The sequence below is a fragment of the Poecilia latipinna genome, unplaced genomic scaffold (assembly GCF_001443285.1).
Source record: "Poecilia latipinna isolate Pla-1442-1.1 unplaced genomic scaffold, P_latipinna-1.0 Scaffold24, whole genome shotgun sequence".
Classification (NCBI taxonomy): Eukaryota; Metazoa; Chordata; class Actinopteri; order Cyprinodontiformes; family Poeciliidae; genus Poecilia; species Poecilia latipinna.
In genome coordinates, this window is record NW_015112640.1 from 855,205 (window position 1) to 861,204 (window position 6,000).

Here is a 6,000-nt window from a genome sequence, read left to right on the forward strand (position 1 = left end):
TGAGTTGCTGCAGCAGAATCTGGCCAACTCACCATCACATAATCCAACACGATTCCTGTCAGTGCACCGGTTGGTGCTGGAGACCAACACAAGGTTCATCTCTCTGAAGCTGTTTCGACCAAAGTGATCAAACTAGGCATTTCTCAGTGGAAAAAACATGTTTGTTGATGTTAACCAACAAGTCAGATGCCCTCACCTTTCCGCCTGACTGAGTCCGTGAAATAAGCCTGAATCTGAATGTGTCAGCGTGAGTCGTGGTGCAGGCCTGCTGCTTTTGTACACCGAGTGAAGCTGAGATACCAGGACACCAGTGCGGCCCGCTCAGGACGACGATCCGGAGCATCGCGCTCTCTCTCTCTGGGTGGCCCGGTGGAACGTGGCCAACACGCAGCATACGTCCCGCTAATTAGAGAAGGTTAGCTGTGAGTTTATTCATGCTCACCACTGCTGGCTCCGTAAACATAAACTCAGCCTCACTCTTCCTGCTCTCCAACCAGCCGTAAAGTTATCATCCGCATAGCAGATTAAAGCAGTAGCTGGAGTTTGGCGTTAGAGTCTGGCAGGGTTCTCAGCTCTGTTATTCCTCTTTGTTGACAGACACAAACTCTAATTAAAGCTCCGACCTGTACTGCTAAAACAGAAAGAAGTACTTATTGAACTGAAAACGTCATATGGTGTGTCTCTCCAAACAGATTCAAACATTATTTAGTGGACTTTACCAGGAGAGGTCTCTCTGCAGGATGCGTTGAATGTGGGGCCGGAGCATCCAGGTGAGTAGAACTACTATTGGACCTCAGCAGGACTCGACTTACAGCTTATAAATAAAAATCCTAATTGAACTGGGTGTTTTTTTTTTATTATTTTTAATTTAATAGAATAAAAAGGATTTCATAAATGTGAATCAAGTATAAAGATTTGATTATGAGATCATGTGGTTGTCTTTGTACTTTCTGAAGGCTCTGCTTTGTCTCTGCAGCGGCTGACTCTGATTACGCACATTCACAGATCAGTTAGCGCTTTATGACACAGTTACTTGGAAATTGGAGCTGAACGGCATCATGTGGAAGGTTTTCTTTCTTTGCTCCAAGCAGCTTGGCAGCATGTGATGCTTCCACAAAAATGTCAGGTTTCCATTCAAAGGAAAGAAATATTACAAAGGCGGTGTAAGAGGGAGTAGATCGGAGATTTTCCTGGTTTAAATGACGAAGAAATACGATGTCGTTAAATCAGAAAGTCCAGATTCTGGAGTAAGTGGATCAGAATTAAGGCTGAAACTATACGTTGCCTTGTGAGGCAAGGCAATGGAAAAGTTGAGCAATATGTTGCTGAACTTTGGCTTTCAGCTTACTTGACTTAATATGAAATCAAGATTTGGTGCTGTTAATTATATATTTAAATACGTTAATTAAATCCTAATTACACTTGATCTGAATACCATAATCAACGTAAATCCAGGCCTTTCAAAAATCTTATAAATGACTATGGATCTGTAAGCATAGGTGCCTCCACAGATTTTCATGTGGATTGAGGTCTGGACTTTGACTGGACCATTCTAATACGTTAACTTCTATCTTTTTTCCACGCTGGATGTACGTTTAGCGTTGTTGTTTTTGGCTGAAGGTGATACTTGATCCCACAATTGTCCTAGATTTAGGTCCATCCACATTAACCCTGACCATGTAGTCCTGCCTGTGCAGGAAAAGCATTCCCACAGCCTCATGCTGCCTCCACCATGCCTCACAATGTAAAGCATGTCTTCTGGATGATATAAAAAGGTAGTCTTCTGCCAAACAGAAAACACCTTTATCTACATGATTACTTTGTCGCCTCTACTGCATGACTCAGTGACTGTAATTGGGCTAGTGGATGGTCAGCTGTACAGTACAGTATTATCTCCATAAAACGTTCACATCAGGTACAAACTGTACAGGCCGCTTATCGCGAAATGTCAAAAACCGAGTGTGTTTGATGTGCAAGACCACAACAAGGTCAAAGGCAATCTAGAGCAAGCAATAGTTTCTGTCAACGGGCCTAAACAAGAAGACAAGAATGTGTTACAATCCCCCAAAGGCGCCGAGAAAACTCAAACACACCAAAGGCTGCTATGGAGTTTAAACTTAAAGGTTTGCAACTCTTTGCCCTTGAAAATGCAGCACGCTGTGTAGATGTTCCTTCACAACAAGACCTGTGAAGTTGGTCAGGATCGAAATAACGGTGGACGGTGTAAAAACAAAACATACCAAACCAGCTACGAATGTTAAGGTGAAACATTCAATGTATAAAAATGTGAGACAATGCTTCAGTCGGACTGTGGTGTAATTTAATTACAATCACTTAACATTATCAGGAGTCATCCATCTTAAACAGCTGGAGAAGTTCTGCGTTCAGGAAATGGGCATCAGTCCCAGAAGCTGGCTGAGCCAAAACTACATGAGATGCAGACAAAGTGTCTCACAGCTGTAACAGCAACAACGTTGTCTTTGCAAAAGCATCCGTTTTTGGAGGGATAACACCAAGAATGCCGACGTTTCTTTTTTTTTTTCCTCCAGCAGATATGTTGTCTCGATCATAACGCCTCCAACTCTGGACAGACATAAATTTGCAATTGCGATGGAACGAAAGCAGAGGAAGAATAAGGGAGATTACAGAGTTTTCACGCTGTAAATTCCAATAAACTGACTAACCGAGGCGATTGCGCAACTCTTGAGTTTCGAAAACTACCTAAACTGAAAGTGTGCGCTCTAATCAGGTGACAGACCGTTAAATTGTACAATGGTGTTGTGTGCAAGGATTTGTCGAGAAAAAATAAAAAAATAAAAATAAAATAAAAATAAGTAAATCAAAGTTATGACGTTTTAAAAATAATTTCCACAGAGGTCTGCAGCGTTGCACTTCCATTTTCGTCTCAGAGGCAGATGGTGATTAAAGGTCCGTCTGCAGCAGAGCGAGGAGAACGTTCCGTCACAGACGGAGTATCAGCTTACCGAGGAGGAATCCCTCTCTTGACCGCCGAGACGTGTGCATGCAGACTCTTCTGATTAACCTATTAAAAGTTGGACAGGAAGTGGGGGGGCTTTTAGCCTGAAGTCTGACAAAGACTGGATGTGATTAGTGCTTCCCCCCCAACCCCTTTCTTAGAAATTAAAGGTTATTTTTTGTCATAAGCATTCAATTAACAGCTTTTCGTTAAAATATATACTATCTCTTTCAGCAGGCTTCAAAGCTTTAAATTAGAAGCTAAAAATAAACTAAAAATACAAGGTAGATTTTCATGAAACAATAATTTCCCGACATACAAAACATCTCCCCTTGAACCTCAGTCAAAGTGTACTCAGTTACGTCCTATTAAGACCCTAAGACGCATTTAGTGACCCATTTAGAGCCACATTTCTTTGCAAATTGAATTGCTGTTGTTTTTTGCAGCCACCGTTGGAGCCTGAAGACTCCAGGAAGTCATCAAGCAAGACTTATTTAGAAGCTACACATCTGTTTTCCCCCTCTGCTCGCTATAAACCTGACTGTTGGGTTCATGGGAATCATAACAGTTGAGATGACACAGACGAAGTATCCCAGGAGACTTTGCCTGGGTTCTCATGGCCAAACGCTGCCCCTTGGGTCAGACCCCGTTTCCTCTGTTCAGCATGACTTTACAAGTGAACTCAGAAATCTGTTGCACAGACAAAAAAATGCCTAAATTAGTGAGTATTTTTTTGTTATAATATAGTAAATGTCATTGGAGGCTTTCAATACATGTTTCTGTGGGAGAAAATTTGATTTTATTTGGATAAACAAACTGGATTCACTTCTTGACACAGTAGATCTGATTTCTAGCATTGACATGCTTTGGAATAAAATGCCATTTTTTTCATGTTTTTACCTCTATGAAGTGTTTTTTTTTTTTATTTAAAAGCGGAGCGTGGACCTGCCTGAGCCTGTGTCACTTTGCGTTCCAGTTCTCACACACATTTTGGCACCTTGACATGATGACAGGCCTCAGCTAAGCGCCCGCGGCAGCTCCGCTCGCCGAGCAGAGCGCGGAAACCGCAAACGTGACATCTCCACAATCTGCTGTGGAAAAACACGCGGAAAAACAGCGCAGTAAAAGGGGACGGAAAAAAAACACACACACATTGGTTTCACTGGAGACTTTGGGTTTTTAGTGTCTTTTGAAGGCCCCTTGTTTAAGCGGGCCAGTAAAACAACTCTTTCCCCTTCATTAGAACCAGCCTGCAGGGTTCAGTGGAAAGTTTTATCACTTTAAACATTAACAGAGATCGTGTTCATTTCCATAAAGATGATTTAGGATTTATTTTATTTTTTACATTTATGGTGTCTGTCTGCAGGAGCATCTAAGAAACAATACAGAGAGGGTGCCAACGAATATTACAACGGAGACTTTTTTTTTTTTCCCAAAGCGCTGGGAAGACGCCAGGGCCACAAATTCTCCACATTCCTTTGCGCTTTTGCGGTTAAAAGCATCCAAGTGAGAAAGCGTCTTTCAGAGTACATTCACAGTCACATGACTGTCTGTGGTCACACAGAACCAGGTCCCATACACTGCAGCCCCGGTTCAGTCAAACACACACTTTTTGCTACACGAAACAACCGTTCACAGTCGCATACTGAGCACACAATGTGACGTCAGCCTGTTTGCCTCGACGCGGCGGGGGGAAACGAAGCAAACTGGACAACAGAGAGAGAGAAGGAAGCTTGACGAGATTTTTATTTATTTGTTTTGTTTTTTAATTACTGCACCGTTAGAACTGACTTTGTATTTCTACATGTTACTACAACATGTGAGTGGATGCAGCATGTGGAAAATAAGTATTCAGCCTATGAATGTTTTAGTAATTTCTGATGTACCTTTTGGAATGAGATGGACGAAATGTTGGCAAGTACCCAAAAAAAACAGAAATCAGCAACATTTGGTCAATACATTATGTTCATTTAGTAATCAAAAACCAAATTTTCCTCTTTTTAGTACAAATTAATATAGGTCAATTTAATCCATACTGATGGTTTATAAACAGATTTCTTATTACAAAGGTCTCACACAAGACACATATAAGTAAATTATGTGTTTCAAGAGCTTTGAGATCTTAGTTTTGAAAACCATGCTGTTGGCATTGGTTACAAGTATTTATACATTTTTTTTTTTGTATTTACTTTCCAACTACTGTCTAATTTCAAAGCTGATGTTTATTATCAATATTTTTGAAAAAGTGCTAAAAGGTGAGGTCAAATGTTTTATTACCAACCTACAGATTTCTGGTTCTTTTCAATCAGACTTTCTATTAAAGATGTTTGATGATGTTTTGATGTCCACCGATATGCTGAATAATCCAGGTTATTGAAAGGAATGACCTTTCTATGAGGGCCCTGTAGATAGCCATCAAAGATAGATCAGGCTAGCTATCATAGATAGATCAGGCTAGCTATCATAGATAGAGAGCCATCACAGATCCACTCAAGGGCCATCATGTGTCATGAAGTGGCATTGGTGGAAAAAAAAGAAAGAAATTATGCCAAAAAAACTCCAAAATTTTGAGGTTAATCTAATCAGTTTAATGGAAAAACAAAAAGGAAATTTGTGGGCTTGAAAAGTAAAACATTTGCTAGGAACCCTCCGCCCCCCTCAAACTTAAGTTTCTAATATGCAGATATCAATTTGCGTATTAGAAACAATTTGTAAATGGTGCAACTATTAATGCACATTGGGGCTTTCAAACCCATGTGTGGTATTTCTGGCTCTGCATGAACTCGTTTGTCTTCTACCAGGTTTGTCTGTAAAAACCAACAACTGCTGCTCTGTGGAAGCTCCTTGTGTTTTTATTACAAGCCCTCCAGCACATGCAAATCTTTGGAAAAAAAAATATCTCCATTATTTTTATGCTGCTGATATTAAATTACCTTTCCTTTTTTTTTTTTTTTTTTCCCCTTTTTTTACTCAGTTGATTTTTTGCCTAGCTAATTTAAAATGGTGGCCGGGTGGTAATTTTT